At 43.1% G+C, this 17,028-nt stretch overlaps 2 protein-coding genes across 2 annotated transcripts in view; one reads left to right on the top strand and one right to left on the bottom strand.

The window, feature by feature from the left end:
• LOC111978220 (syntaxin-19-like) overlaps positions 1-3,854 on the bottom strand; it is a 12,706-nt gene extending 8,852 nt beyond the window's left edge. The window contains exon 1 of the mRNA XM_024008159.2: positions 3,613-3,854. The gene's annotated coding sequence lies outside the window, so the exon portion shown is untranslated. The remainder of the gene's footprint in view (positions 1-3,612) is intronic.
• Positions 1-17,028, top strand: part of epha3 (eph receptor A3) — a 980,965-nt gene that overhangs the window by 305,698 nt on the left and 658,239 nt on the right. The window lies entirely within an intron of this gene.

Below are 17,028 nucleotides of genomic sequence, written 5' to 3'. Positions count from 1 at the left end.
CTAGGAATTATCCCTTAGTGACGTATCTCCAAAGAACAGAGCCTCTTGGTGGACGTTTCTGTCACTCGGAGGACAGGGTCTGGATGTTTGTTTCACGTATAAGGAAATTGGTCTTGGTTGACCAATGTATATGGTGGTTCCAACTATTGTGTGGATACCTAAAATGAGTAAACCCACTGTTTAAGCATAAGGGTGTTTCCAGCAACAAGCTGAGTTTATTCATCATATATTACAATGAGGAACTCCCAGGTCTTGATGAATGAGTAATATATTACTAGGTACCAGTCAAAAGCGTGGACCATGCTACTCATTAATGGTTTTTAGTTTATGTTTTGACATATTTTGGGCTCCAACCGCCGTGTCTTGTGAGACAAGCCAGAGTAGGTGGAAGTGGATTGATCTCTGCAGTGTGTGTTTCCACAATGAAAAATGGATGAGAGAAGGTTTATGGTGTGGGGGTGCTTTTATCGTCGTTGACACTATCTGTGGATTAAATTTAGAATTCAAGGCACACACTAACCAGCATGGCTACCACAGCATTCTTCAGCGATAACGCCATCCCATCTGGTTTGCTGCTTAGTGGGACATCATTGTTTATCTAACAGAGTAGCACCTTCCGAGAGTGTGTAAGGGCTATTTGACCAAGAAGGAGAGTGATGGGTGCTCATAGATTACCTTGGTTTGTGATGAGTTGGACCTCAGAGTGAAGGAAAAAGCAGCCAACAAGTGCTCAGCATATGTGGGAACTCCTTCAAGACTGTTGGAAAGCATCCAGTGAAGCTGGCTGATGAAGAATCCAAAGTGTGCAAAGCTGTCATCAAGGCAAAGGCGTGCTACTTTGAAGAACTAAAAGTCTAAATATATTTGTTGAGTCATTAGCACTTTTTGGGTTACTACACAATTCCATATGTGCTATTTCATAGTTTGATGTCTTCCCTATTATTCTACATGTAGGAAAAATAGTAAAAATAAAAAATAGAAAAAAACCTTTGAAGAGTAGGTGTGTCCAACATTGACTGGTACTGTACTTTGGTGTGTCCACTTGAACTGGAAATGAGTCTCTCTTTCACTTGTTTCTTTATAGCACCACAAGACCTTCTATAATGAATCTGGCATCACAAAGCCTCTTCAATATGTATCCGTAGACAAGTCAACATTCCTAAGAAATTCCCTAAGCACTTTGGTCCACTGAGCTACAAGTAGTGTTTGTGGCTGGAATGCAGGGAGAGATACATTTGCCACAATGTTTATGTCCATCACAGTGAATCTGCTTCAGCGTTGCTTCCATGAGAAGTTATTTTGTTTGTGTTTTTGCAGTGAGGCACTTCCCTTCACCAGTACTCGCCTGACATAATGATATGATGACTGCTCTCAGAGAAGTGCACTTCTTATAAGACACACACAAACACACACATACATGTACAAACACACACACCCACAGAGAGCTTGTCAACCTTGCCCTTAAGATTTGGTTAGTCCGACTGTAATCCACACTGTGGTATCTGTGGCGTTTAGCAGGACAAATCTGGTTTAGGTGACAGCAAAACATAATAAGTATTACAACAGTTTCAAGGTTTCATCAGTTTATTCTGAAGTATATTCAGTATATATATATACAGTATTCCCTGCAGTGTCTGGATCGTTTGAGGACTTAACTGTTCGGAAGGTGGAGTGCACAGAATGTGTATTTGAATTAAATAGAGCGTTTAAATGACAGATTCATTCCGATTTGTTACCAGATGGATTACATAAAGGAAAGCCACAAATAACCTGTGTGTGTTGCGTGTGGTGGTGGTTGGCGTGTGTGTGTGTGTGTGTGTGATGGTGGTGGGTGTGTCGTTGTGTGCTTTGCTGGTGCGTGTGCTGGGTGTGTTTGTGTGTTGTTGGTGTGTTGTGTGTGGTGGGTGTGTGTGTGTGTTTGTTTGTTGTGGTGTGTGTTGTGTGTGTGTGTGTGTTAGTGATGCAGAGGTTGACTCAAAACCCACAGTCCCAGTGGTTATATATTGTGTGGATGAAGGGCGGGTGGGTTGAACAAAATTAAAGCAATACTTTTATTGCGCTAACTGTAGGCCAACACACGCCAAATAGCCTACATGCCAATCACCAAATGGTTTTGGGAACAGACAGAAAACTTAACTTCGATCCACAGAGGCAAAAAGGACAATGTGGGAATTGAATTCAATAAGAGAAAAAGCTGCGAAATGGAGTTGAAAATAAAAAGAAGGGAGGGCCAGAAAGGCAATGTTTGGGAAAGATCTGGTGAAGTGGTGAAAGAGGATGATAGCAGTGCCGGCGATGTTATGTGTGATGATTGTGAGGCGCTATGCAAAATCGACAGTCACAAGACGGGAGTTCAAATAGGACTATGGCACGTCAAGGGAACTGTAGCCTACTGTTRAGATGGGTTGAATGGAAACTGAAATCTGGACACTGACTGTAGGTCTATAACCTCTCACATAGCCTCAATATTAACTCCTGCAGAATGAAGTATTTCCTGCAGTAAAATGATACACCAAATGTAGGCAACATTTTTACTCGGGAACAGGAGTGGAGAAATATGATTTCTTTCTTTCAGCATCTTGAGAGAATGCACTGTGTAGTTAGATACCATCTGTGGAGGTGCTGTCTTTATCAGCATCATAAAAGCTGATAGTATTTCAACCACATAAAATATTCATCCAAGCTAAACTGAAATCTATCAGAAACATGTTGAGTCGTTTTCACAGCTTTCTATTTCCTTACAACCGGTCAAACTGGTGACATTTGGACATTTTGCACAGAAAACCTTTCACATTTATTTTTCTTTATATTAGTGGGTAAGGGACGGGTGCGGACCTCAGATGTTCACTTTATCACATATAGTCGGGCGGATGCGGATGGGTTATTAGTAATTGCGGGTGGGTGCGAGTGAACAAACAGCTGACCTGCACACCGTGTGTGTGTGTGTGTGTGTGTGTGTGTGTGTGTGTGTGTGTGTGTGTGTGCAGTACTGAAGTGTGAGGCCTCCTGCATGTTCTAACACTACAGACCTCTGACCTTCTCTAGGCTGGAGATCAGATTGAAACCAAACCATAGAATTAGAAATACTAGAACACACATTCCCATCCGTGTCAACTTTCATGGTTGATGGACCACAGTCATTGAGTTTACCTCCCATGGACTAAGCCGGGGCTTTGTCCATTCTGGTCATTGTAACTCTATGATTCAGACATTACTCAACCGATTCTAGAGCAATACGAGATTTAGCCTGWAAACACACTCAGTCCAGCTTAGTCTGTGTCTGAATATTGTGATGGTTTCTTCTGTTCTCTGACTGCTTTCCAACTTTCCATCTGTTCACCTGTCACAGAATTTATGAGGGAACTGCCTGTTGACATTTGGCACCATAATGCAAGTGTTCTGCTGGGGTGGAAGAGAACAAATGCTTTCCTCTTTTACACAGGATATTATTGTAAAGGCAACTCTGACCTTTTTTATTTTTTATTAAATCCATTTTTGGTCTTAAGAACCTTGAATTTCATATGAGAAAATAYTAATATACACTTAAGAAAACATATTCTAACACTTACAATAAGTATCCTGAGTCAGGCAGGCGTGAGTTCTGCTATTTACCTTGTTGTAGTAAGTAGTCCGTGAGGCTTAGAGCCTGCCATTTATGTTTGACCAGGAATGTAACTGCCAATTTAGCCAAGCCATGGAGAATGGATTATTCTTACTTCACATAAAGTATCCATGAAGTTATCCAATGTATATCCCATCCTTCTGAACGATATCCTCAGGGAATCTATTGAGCCCTCCACTCCAAATACTTATTAGCTGTAGGTCACGTGTGTGTGTGTGTGTGTGTTCTGTTAGTTTTCCTATATGTTAACAGTTAGTCAGTAAACTGCTATAACAGAGAAACAACACTTCCCAGGAAATGTGGTTCTGCCAGTCTGGCCACACCCCTTCTCTCTCAGGGAGAACTCTCTGTGGCCAGTGGGAGAAGGGAGAACAGATGTGGACTATTCTGTCCCAGGGGCGGCTCAAACAGCATCATAGAACAAATAGAGCTGTATTGTGTAGAACAGCAATGATGTAGAAGAGTTGTTTTAGCTCTATACATTACYTTATGTATGGAGCCTACGGTGCAGCCTGCTAGCTAAGTCACTGGTCTGGCCCTATTGTGTTTCTCAGGCTCCAGTGGCTCTACTGAGCATGGCTGACAGATTGTTTCTGGCAAGGCCCAGAATTCCAGGAACCTTTTAGGAGGGAAGGGACATAGTCCTACTCTACATGTACACCCTCAGAATGGCATTTTGAAGAGTGTTGAAAAGTTGTCATCAGAGAGAGGGTGACCTAAAATAAAACAGTGGCCAACATTTTTGACCAAACGAAGGCCTAATGTATGTGTTTCATAAAAGCACAGGGTGGAGAACTAAATGTCAACCAACAGTAAGACGAAATACAACTGAATTATAGTAACCAGCAGATAATAAACAGGTGTATGATTCATTCCTAATGTGTAGGTGTTATGACAACAAAATGAACCGTTTTGGGTTGTGACAGGTGTTGTCAAGTGTGCCATATTCATCTGTGTCAGCACTTACAGAGAGAGTGAATAATGGCTCACAACCACTACCTGCATTTTTTTTACCTGTCCCCTGTCTCTCTGTCCTAGGCTTGCCAATGAGCAGAACCTGTCCATGGCTCTGAGGTGGAGCTGATACACCGTCTCTCTCTGGAGACACCGGTCAACAGACACCAATGTAGCTTCTTCATAGTAAGTGTCTCATAGCATAGCATATCTTGCTAATTCCTAAAGGCATGGGGTGTAATTAGTCCAAACAAGAGTTTCTATTGGACAAATTCAGGTACACTCTTGGAAAAAAGGGTTCCAAAAGGGTTCTTCGACTGTTCCCATAGGAGAAACCCTCTGTGGAAATAATTCTACATGGAACCCAAAAGGGTTCTACCTAGAACCAAATTGGGTTCTTCAAAAGGATATCCTATGCAGACAGACAAAGAACCCTTTTAGGTTATAGATAGCACCTTCTTTACTAAGACTGTAGGTCCCGCACTGCTTCGCTCTGTTTGCTTCCGTTTAAGAAACGTTTTGCAACAGAATTGCCGTAATGAATATGCTACTGTGAAGAATTTGTGTCCCTGGAACATGCCCTTGTGTTGTTCTTGTAGAAGTTGTGCTCAGCTGTACTTGGCTCAGGGAAGACATTGAATAGGTCCATCAGAAAGGGAGTAGAATGGCTACTGGGCGACATCTCCAATAAGGCTCTTCATGAGCGGGTGCAGACGGATACAGCACATAAGAGATAGAAGAGATAGCACGCCTTGAGAAAGAGGTAAGAGGGGAGGAGAGAGAGAGAGAAAGAAAGGGAGGGAGAAAGACTGAAAGTTGAGGAGCAAAAAGAGGTTGATGGAACACCGCATAATGCTCTCAAATGAATGTGCAAATGTTTTAATTTTATTTTTTATTTTTTATTTTTTTTCTCCCCTTTTCTCCCCAATTTTCGTGGTATCCAATCACTAGTAATTACTATCTTGTCTCATCGCTACAACTCCCGTACGGGCTCGGGAGAGACGAAGGTCGAAAGCCACGCGTCCTCCGAAGCACAACCCAACCAAGCCGCACTGCTTCTTAACACAGTGCGCCTCCAACCCGGAAGTATGTTGTGTTTAGTTCTGCAGGGGTGAAGCGTCGAGGGAGGAGGAGGAGAGAYGGGAGGGAGAGAATAGAGGCCAGGGTCAGGGCAAGGATGATGAACTTACAGACAGCTTATTTGAGGAAATCAGAGAGCTCAATAGTGAAGTGAGAGAGCTGGTCCGGTGAAATGAGCCWATGAAGAGGGTAATGCTAATGTATCCACTGCAGAGAACAGACTCCCACTCCGGCCCTGCTCAGAAACAACACTTCCTTTCTGAAAATATTTGATTGGTGTAAACAACCCTTTGTACTTGAATAGGCTTGCTTACGTCTATCAAAATCCATCCAGGTCTCAACAAGTGCATAGGGGTATAGGGGGTAGCAGTTGTTTTTGGACACAGTCCAACACTGCCTAACAGCACATAATTGACTACCTCTCCTGAACCCAGGACCAAAGGCATAAAGGCCAAAGACACGTCAACTCCACCAAGATTCTCCCAACTCTTATACAAACAAACATCGTAACCCTGGGAATACTCACATCAATCCATTATAGAGAGTCTATTTGTCAGGCTGGGGAGATTTTCCCCTGTCTGGTATTTAAGTCAGAGTTATGGTGTGTTCCCTGTCTGTGTAACTCCAATATTTTGCGTGTCTGTGTTCAAGTAGGAGGAGAGACTAAAGGAGAAGGAGAAGGAGAGGAAAGAAGTGAAGCAGGAAGAAAAAATGAGATCATATCAGAAAAGAGATCTAGAGAATTCAGAGGAATGCCATTCGACCCAGTCAACAGAATACCTCCTCGCGAGGCGAGCCCATCACGGCCTAGACCCAGAGCCAACCCAACTCTCTCCACTTCAACCGCATGCCCAGGCCCAAACACTGCCCCCTATAAACCCCAAACTCAAGCTCAGGTAAGTGGGTATCCCCTCTTCCATTGGAAGAAGAGCAGGTAAAGTACACTAAACACTGTTTATACACACACAGCATAGATGAGGAAGTGAGCACCCAGTACTGTCTAATCAGCTGGTGGAAAATGAAAGTGATAAACATCTTTAGGAAATGGCATCAACTGCAGATCTTTATCAAACAAAACAAGGAAGTACCGGAAGTGAATGTGTACCATGTCTGTTTCTCCAGAGAGGGGAGTCATCTGTAAAACAGTGTCCCAGACTGTCAGGCCTATGTAGTGAATTCTATGCTGGACCAAGTCACCTCAGTCACCCCAGTCTCCCTCCAGTCTAAACCAACATCAGGATAGACCAGCCAGCTCACTCACTGCAGGTCCAAACTGGCAATAACGACTCTCCGTCATTTTATGGTTGTGTTTCGTAGATTATTATAAGCTAAGTTGCCTGTGCTAGAGCACTGTTAACCAGAGCACTTGGTTAACAGTAAACCTGGAGCACATCGCCCTCTAGTGACAGATTAAGGAGGTTATTCTTAATGACTAGTTCACCTGAATGTCATAGACACCGGTTGTGGCCATAATGACCCTGAGGTAACATTGGTGTCTACTGCCTATGGACTACATCAGCGAGTTCTCCCTTTAAGGCTCCTACAGGGAAGTATTGCTGAATCTCTTCACTGTAACTGTAGACACAGAGTTATTTCCTGCTCTAATGAGATAGTTCAGATCAGAGGTGCAAAGCTGCAATCATCAGAGGCTGCAGTCTTGCTGGTTAGCGGTTCTCCCTGGCACTTTGCTGAACAGTTAAAGTTCAACTTKATGTTCATCATCTCCAGCACCACCCTAAAATCAACATATGGGAAAATGTTCTAATATAAAAGATAGAGGAAAATAAGTGGTTCTAATGACATCATCAACCAATTAGTAGGCAATTAGTAGTCAATGCCTACTTATAATTGGTTAAAATCACACTATGCACACCGAAGATTTCATTGGAAACATTTATTGTCCTCTATATTTTTTATTACAAAGAGCACAATTTTCACATATGTTGATGTTGGGGTGGTGGTGGAGATGATGAATATAAAGCTGAAGATGTTTTACATTTCCCTTTAACGTGGCTGATTGCCCAGTGAGTGCACACACCTGGCGTCCTAAGTCTAAATTGGTCCCCAGTGTAGATTGTTGCATCTCTACAGTATAGTAGCCTACAGGAATCTTTATACAGTTCTGGCCCGGGTTGACCTACTCCCTCAGAGTCCACCTGACTCTRCACCTGCAGAACCAGGTAGCTTACAGTGGCACTGACCCATACACCTTACATATACACTGAGTGTACAAAACGTTAGGAACATATTGAGCCACACCCCCTTTTGCCCTCAAAACAGCCTCAATTCGTCGGGGTATGGACTCTACAAGGTGTTGAAAGCGTTCCACAGGCATGCTGGCCCATGTTGACTCCAATGCTTCCCAGAGTTGTGTTAAGTTGGCTGGATGTCCTTTGGGTGGTGGATCATTTTTGATACACACGGGAAACTGCTGAATGTGAAAAACCCAGCAGCGTTGCAGTTCTTGACACTCAAACCGCCTGTCACCTTCTACCATACCCTGTTCAAAGGCACTTAAATATGTTGTCTTGCCCATTCCCCCTCTGAACGGCAAACATACGTAATCCATGTCTCAATTGTCTCAAGGCTTAAAATCCTTTAACCTGTCTCCTCCCCTTCATCTACACTGATTGAAGTGGATTTAACAAGTGACATCAATAAGGGATCATAGCTTTCACCTGGATTCACCTGGTCAGTCYATCTCATGGAAAGATCAGGTGTTCCTAATGTTTTGTATACTCAGTGTACAAAAAAAAAGTGCCTTCAGAAAGTATTCAAACCCCTTGACTTTTTCCAAATGTTGTTACAGACGGAATTTAAAATGGATAACATTTACATGATTTGTCACTGGTCTACACAATACCCCATAATGTCAAAGTGAAATTATGTTTTTCGAAATTTTTACAAATTAATAAGAAAGGAAAAGCTAAAATGTCTTGAGTCAATAAGTATTCATCTCCTTTGTTATGGCAAGCCTAAATAAGTTAATGAGTAAAAATGTGCTTAACAAGTCACATAATAAGTTGCATGGACTCACTCTGTGTGCAATAATAGTGCTTAACATGATTGTTGAATGACTACCTCATCTCTGTACCCCACACATACAATTATATGTAAGGTGCATCAGTCGAGCAGTGAATTTCAAATAGAGATTCAACCACAAAGACCAGGGAGGTTTTCCAATGCCCCTCAAAGAAAGGCATCTATTGGTAGATGGGTAAAAATAAAAAAACAGACATTGAATATCCCTTTGAGCATGGTGAAGTTATTKATTYCACTTTGGATGGTGTATCAATACACCCAGTCACTACAAAGTGGCAGGTGTCCTTCCTAACTTAGTTGCCGGAGAGGAAGAAAGCCTCTCAGAGATTTCACCATGAGGCCAATGGTTACTTTAAAACAGTTACAGAGTTTAGTGGCTGTGATAAGGAGAAAACTGAGGATGGATCAACAACATTGTAGTTACTCCACAATACTAACCTAATTGACAGTGAAAAGAAGGAAGCCTGTACAGAATAAAAGTATTACAAACGTGCATCCTGTTTGCAACAAGGCACTAAAGTAATARTGCAAAGAATGTGGCAAAGCAATTCACTTTTTGTCCTGAATCCAATACACATTAATGAGTACCACTTTTCATATCTTCAAGCATAGTGGTGGTGTCATCATGTTATGGGTATACTTGTAATCGTTTAGAACTTTTTCAGGATAAGAAGAAACAGACAAAGTCCTAGAGAAAAACCTGGTTCATTCTGCTTTCCATCAAACACTGGGAGGTGAATTCACCTTTCAGCAGGACAATAACCTAAAACACAAGGCCAAATCTACACTGGAGTTGCTTACCAAGAAGACAGTGATGGCAAGACCTGAAAATGGTTGTCTAGCAATGATCAACAAACAATTTGACAGAGCTTACATGTTTTTGAAAAGAATAATGGGCAAATGTTGCACAATCCAGAAGTGGAAAGCTCTTAGAGACTAACCTGGAAAGACTCATATTGTGTGAGGTAAACCCTCTGGCTGGGTGATTTGTGTTCACCTGAGTAGAGAAGGGTGAGAGCAAACACATTTACAGAGTAAACACACACACACACACACACACACACACACACACACACACACACACACACACACACACACACACACACACCTGTCTCTTATACACATCTAGATGTGTATAAGAGACAGCACACACACACACACACACACACACACACACACACACACACACAGACACACAGTAAACACACAAAATGCAGCCCCTGCTCCATCTGTGTTTGCTCTCCACAATTTAAAGGGAATGAATAAACAAACAACTGAAAAGGTACATTTCTGTAAACAAACAGGTCTACTTTCTGTTATGCTAATGTAAACACACACCGTACCACTAGGCATACAAACACAGAGAGTCAGAACCTTCTGAATGTGGCCCACAGTGGTCACTGTATCCATGTGTGTGTACGTGCGTGTGTATGCGTGTTAATGTACCTTCGCATATCCATATAAAACACTAATTTACAAMCCTTTGCGTGCAGCACATGAAATCTCCATCCAGCCACATCCACACATAAACATTACAGCCTCACCACACTACATCACTGAATCAGCTATTAAAAGTGAGAGATGTGACATTGCCTCTGTAAGTGGGTTTCCAGGGCCAGGCTGCAGTAATTGTCATTGTGGAAGTAAGTGCCATTGTCCCTCAGATCTATATTATGGGAATGACTCTAGCTGTGACAGGCGCTGGGGATGGTATAGGGGGAGGGCTGTGTGTGTGTGTGACAGGCGGGTGTGGCTGTAGTGTGTGATGCCCGGCAGTCCTTCATCCCCCTGGTCTAAACGGTGCTGTCAGGCCCCTAATCGAGATGGAAGAGAAGACTGGTTGGATGGAAGAGCTGACTGCAGGCTGCAGATGAAAAGCACAAATCGACTCCTGTGCCCTTGTCCTGTTCCTGTTCCTCCAGCAGCAATAGTATGGATTCCCGTAGCAGACAGGTAGGCACATTGTTCTGACCACTCATAAATACCTATAGGCTAGCTGGAAAGGGGATGATGTGTCACTGCTAGAAATACAAAAACTATCTGTTGGTGATCCATTTTTGCAGGTTTTATTTTTGGGGATCACAAAAAGTTTTATGCATCTGAGATTGCATCATGTGTGTCTAACATTTTGTTGAGCAGGTTTTCCAAGATATTTCGGTGGTTTGTTCTCTCTGTTTTTCTCTTGAATGTGTTGTAAAGTCCAGCAGAAGGTTATGATGATTTCATTATTCATTGTGTTGTGCTTAGCCTGCAGATGGGGCTGCTGGACTGTGAAACTCTTCTTTGTTGTGGCCCGGTGAGGTGTTGTGTGTGAACTGGAGACGAGCATCATCCTTTGTATATCTTTAACTGCTGAGCATGCAGGGACTTTTCTGTACTTAACAGATCAATGCTCTCTTCTATTATTACTGAAGAATAGCATTCTCTTCAATTGGGTTTTCTCTGAGCTCGAGTGTGATAAGATCAGTAATAACACTTTATTTCCCATAGCAGGTTTAATACATGTCACTTCCCTACAATCACCTGTTCCAGAACCCCAGGAAGAGTAGCTGCTGCTTCAGCAATAGCTAATATGGATCTGAATAAAAAGCGAAATACTTAACTTCTCTGAAGCTAACGTCCCACTTGGCCAAAAGCCAGTAAAAAACGCCAATTTCAAATAAATTACTATAAAAATCAAACTTTCATGAAATCACACATGAAAGACACCAAATTAAASCTACACTTGTTGTGAATCCAGCCAACATGTCTGATTTCAAAAAGGATTTACAGCGAAAGCACACCTTGCGATTATGTTAGGTCAGTACATAGCCACAGAAAAACACAGCCATTTTTCCAGCCAAAGAGAGGAGTAACAAAAAGCAGAAATAGAGATAAAATGAATCACTAACCTTTGATGATCTTCATCAGATGACACTCATAGGACTTCATGTTACACAATACATGTATGTTTTGTTCGGTAAAGTCATATTATATTCAAAAATCTGAGTTTAGGCGGGACTTTACGTGTCTCCACTTGGCCAAAAGCCAGAGAAAATGCAGAGCGCCAAATTCAAATAAATTACTATAAAAATCTAACTTTCATTAAATCACACATGAAAGATAGCAAATTAAAGCTACATTGGTTGTGAATCCAGCCAACATGTCAGAATTCAAATAGGCTTTTCGGCGAAAGCAAACGATGCTATTCTGAGTTAACACCATAGTAAACAAGAGAGAGAAGCATATTTCAACCCTGCAGGCGCGACACAAAACCAGCAGAAATAAAAAATATAATTCATGCCTTATCTTTAACGAGTTCTGTTGTTGGCACTCCAATATGTCCCAAAAACATCACAAATTGTCTTTTGTTCGATTAATTCCGTCGATATATATCCGAAATGTTCCATTTGGTGGCGCGTTTGATCCAGAAAAACACTGGTTCCAACTTGTGAAACGTGACTACAAAATATCCAAAGATACCTGTAAACTTTGCCAAAACATTTCAAACTACTTTTGTGAATACAAATTTACAAAAGGCCAAAACCTAAGAAGAAACCTAGAGAGGAACCAGGCTATGAGGGGTGGCCAGTCCTCTTCTGGCTGTGGCCGGTGGAGATTAATACAGAACATGGCCAAGATGTTCAAATGTTCATAAATGACCAGCATGGTCAAATAATAATAATCACAGTAGTTGTCGAGGGTGCAGCAAGTCAGCACCTCAGGAGTAAATGTCAGTTGGCTTTTCATAGCCGATCATTAGAGTACTCTACTCCGCTCCTGCAGTCTCTATAGAGTTGAAAAACAGCAGGTCTGGGACAGGTAGCACATCCGGTGAACAGGTCAGCGGTTCCATAGCCCCAGGCAGAACAGTTGAAACTGGAGCACGCAGCACGGCCAGGTGGACTGGGGACAGCAAGAGGTCATCAGACAGGTAGTCCTGAGGCATGGTCTTAGGGCTCAGGTCCTCCGAGAGAGCGAAAGAAAGAAGAAAGAGAGAATTAGAGAGAGCAGTACAGTTACCAGTTACCACTTCCAGCGACCCTCGTTCAAGATGGCCGTACTTCTTCATTACACAAAGGAAAAAACCTCAACCAATTTCTAAAGACTGTTCACATCCWGTGGAAGCGGTAGGAACTGCAAGAAGGTCAATTAGAAATCTGTATTCCCAATGAAATCCCATTGAAAAGAGAGATACTCACAGACATGATTCAAACAGTTTTAGAAACTTCAGAGTGTTTTCTATCCAAATCTACAAATAATATGCATATCTTATCTTCTGGGGATGAGTAGCTGGCAGTTGAATTTGGGTATGCTTTTCATCCAAAYGTGAAAATGCTGCCCCCTATCCTAGAGAAGTTAATGTCACAGACATTCGATTCCTATAACTGACTGAGTTTATATGTCAAGTATACTGTATAGAGCTGTATCTGTAGAGGTATTTTCTGTCAGTTTTCGCCATTGGAAGCGGTTGATTGTAACTGAGGCTGCCCTATTTCCCATTTCAGTTACATAATTCTGTGTTTTGACCTATATTATTTTGTAGTCTGGGTGTATGGAGGCTGATATATTTCCRATAGACTTTGTAATGTTACAGGTATTAATGTAATGGCTTATGCTAATAGACAGGTTAATGCTGCCTCCCCTGAGATTATTCACAGCCCAGTCGCTACCTGCCAGCATCATCATCCTTATACAGAGAGCCTGCCAAAAACATGCCAGAGAGAGAGAGAMAGACACAGAGAGAGATGGAGAGAGGTATCAGCCTGAAGATGGAAGTGTTTCTGTCTCTCAGAGTTTGTCTTGGATGATGCCCTTCATTCCCCTCCCAAGGTCTCTCCTCGCCCCCTCCTCTTCTCTTCCTTTCCTCTTCTCTTTTCCTCACCTCCTCTCTCCCCCCTCTTCTCTTCTCCTCCCCTCCTCTCTCTCCTCCTCCTCCTCTTCTCCTCCCCTCCTCTCTCTCCTCCTCCTCCTTCCTCCTCCCTCCTCCCCCCCTCTTTCCCTCCCCTCCTCTCTCCCGTCCTCCTCTTCTCCTCTCCTCATACCCCTCTTTTTCTCCCTTCCTCACTCCCCTCCTCCTCTTCTACTCCTCCCCCTATTTTCCTCCCCTCCTCTCTCCCCCTCATATTTTCCTCCCCTCCTCTCTCCCCCTCATCTTGTCCACCCCTCCTCAATTCTCATCCTATTTTCCTCCCCTCCTCTCTCCCCTCATCTTGTCCTCCCCTCCTCTCTTCTCATCCTCTTTTCCTCCCCTCCTCTCTCCCCCTATTTTCCTCCTCTTGTCCTCTTCCCCTCCTCCCCCTATTTTCCTCCCCTCCTCTCCTCTACATCATAAATGGCTGAATATTGAAGACTTGTTTCCAGTCCGTTTCACGCAGCGGTGAGCGGCGGCCTTTCAGATCTCCTCGCACCTCGGGAGACAGTTAGTTGGAAAAGTGTTTTTCTCTCTCCGTATCTCCGCACCTCTGTACCTCCGCCTCAGATGTGTCCATGCATCATTCAGGCTCCAGCACAAGGCCAGGCAGTGACATGACCATTTAGTGCCAGGGAGGAGACCACACATTAATAAATGTCTCCTTCTAAAGATAATATATATATCTGTCCTGACAAGTTATCCCCTAAATATCTAATGTCCTGTGAGCTACTTTCTCCATGCACCAAGGGAACTGGTGAGCAACCTCCAAAAAATATGAAATGTAGATTTTGTAATTGTGGTTTCTGTACAATTTTCTACATTGTTTGACAATGTATTTTCCATGTAGTGGCCATGTACAGTGGGGATGTTACGGACACAGATGACTGTGTTATTTACTTATCTTCTGTAGGAGTGAGTTTGGTTGAGTTTCTGTACTGTATGACCTCTGTGTTAGGGGGAGTTCTGTTCAGCTTGTTTCATCGCAGGTCGCTACACCTCTCTGATGAACAGTTTCTGCCTCACTGAGTCTGTGTACACAATAAGAAAACACTGTCTCCATCTGACTGCTATGGCAAAACAACTTAAACCCTAATAAATCTGCTCTTCATTCTGACACACACACACACACACACACACACATGCACACACACATATCCTTGGCATATACTTAAGTGGGTGTATAGTAAAATGGGCGTTGCATTGAGGAGCAAGAAGAACAATGTCAGACAGTTAAGTGGAGCATCTCTCTCTGTGAAGTCACACAGCGCTATCTCTGACATGTAAAGAGTCACTGTGATTGGACCACTCTGACCTACTCTCTACTACTTATCCAAACAGGAGGAGAGGAGAGCGAGACAGAGTCAATAGCAGTTTTACAAAATACTGGGCCATCACTTTTCCTCTCTCTCGCTCTCTCTCTCTCTCGCTCTCTCTCTCTTCTCTCTCTCTAACTAATTTAAATAAACACAGACCTTTAATATCTTATAAACTGTCTCATCCTCTCTCTGGCTGTCTTTCTATCTCGCTACCCCCCCCTTCCCCCCCTCTCTCTCTCTCTTTCTCACTCTCTCTGGCCCTAACAGGATGATTCTGTACTGTACAGAGAGCGTCGTTATCTTTTTGGCAACTCTTTGCAGACGACACAACAGTCAGAGGTGGAGAGGAGGTGAGGCCTCTTGCTGAGTGGTGCCAGGAAAATAACCTCTCCCTCAARGTCAATAAAACGAAGGATCTGGTAATTGACCCCCATCCACATCGACAGAACTGCAGTGGAGAGGGTGAAACGCTTCAAGTTCCTCAGTGTGCACATCACTGACAACCTGAAATGATCCATCCACACAGACAGTGTGGTGAAGAAGGCGCCACAGCCCCTRTTCGACCTCAGGAGGCTAAATAAATTTGTCTTGGCCCGTAAGACCCTCACAAACTTCTACAGATGCACCATCGAGAGCATCCTGRCGGGCTGTATTACTGCCTGTACGGCAACTGCACCGTCCGCAACCGCAGGGCTCTCCAGAGGGTGGTGCGGTCAGCCCAAAGCATCACCGGGGGCACACTGCCTGAACCTCCAGGACATCTACAGCATCCGTTGTCACAGGATGGCCAAGCAATAATCAAGGACCTCAGCCACTGTCACGATCATTATAATAACTGGACCAAAGCGCAGCGTGATCTGGGTTCCACATCTTTTTATTACCTTTTGAAAACTCACAGCAAAACAAAACAATAAACGAACAAACGAAACATGAAACTGCTATAGTGCTCACAGGCAACTATACACAGTCACGATCCCACAAAGCACAATGAGGAAATGGCTGCCTAAATATGATCCCCAATCTGAGACAACGATAAACAGCTGCCTCTGATTGGGAACCATACCAGGCCAACATAAATCATAAATCACCTAGATAACCCACCCTAGTCATTGTCACGCCCCAACCACCATAGAGAATAAACAGCTCTCTATGGTCAGGGCGTGACAGCCACCCAAGCTACGGCTTGTTCAGTCCGCTACAATCTACAAGGCGGAGACAGTACAGGTGCATCAAAGCTGGGAACGAGAGACTGGAAAATTGCTTCTATCTCCAGGCCATCAGATTGTTAAATAGTCACCACTAGCCGGCCTGTGCCCTGTACCRTGCCCTGATCTTTAGTCACTGTCACTATCGGCTACCACCTGGTACTCTACCCTGCACCTTAGAGACTGCTGCCCTATGTACATAGTCATTAAACACTGGTCACTTTAATAATATTTACATACTGTTTTACTCATTTCATATGCATATACTGTATTCTAGTCAAGGCCTATCCTATTTACACTGAACAAAATATAAACGCAACATGTAAAGTGTTGGTCCAATGTTTCATTTCTCTCAAATGTTCTGCACAAATTTGTTTACATCCCTGTTAGTGAGCATTTCTCCTTTGTCAAGAAAATCCATCCACCTGACAGGTGTGGCAGATCAAGAAGCTGATTAAACAGCATGATCATTACACAGGTGCACGMTGTGCTGGTGACAATAAAAGTCCACTAATATGTGCAGTTTTGTCACACAACACAATGCCACAGATGTCTCTTTGAGGGAGTTTGCAATTGGCAAGCTGACTGCAGGAATGTCCACCAGAGAATTTAATGCTCATTTATCTACCATAACCCGCATCCGTCGTTGTTTTAGACAATTTGTGCATGACGTCGTGTGGGCGAGTGGTTTGCTGATGTCAACAGAGTGCCTCAATGGTGGCGGTTGGTATGGGCAGGCATAAATTACGGACAACGAACACAATTGAATTTTATCGATTGGCAATTTGAATGCACAAAATACTGCAACATGAGGCCCATTTATTTTCGGTACATATGTAAAGAGCAGATGCATATCTGTATTCACAGTCATGTGAAATCATAGATTAGGGCCGAATTCAATCATTTAAATTGACT

Source organism: Salvelinus sp. IW2-2015, linkage group LG2 (genome assembly GCF_002910315.2).
Source record: "Salvelinus sp. IW2-2015 linkage group LG2, ASM291031v2, whole genome shotgun sequence".
Taxonomy (NCBI): Eukaryota; Metazoa; Chordata; class Actinopteri; order Salmoniformes; family Salmonidae; genus Salvelinus; species Salvelinus sp. IW2-2015.
This window is presented reverse-complemented; position numbering and strand designations above follow the sequence as displayed.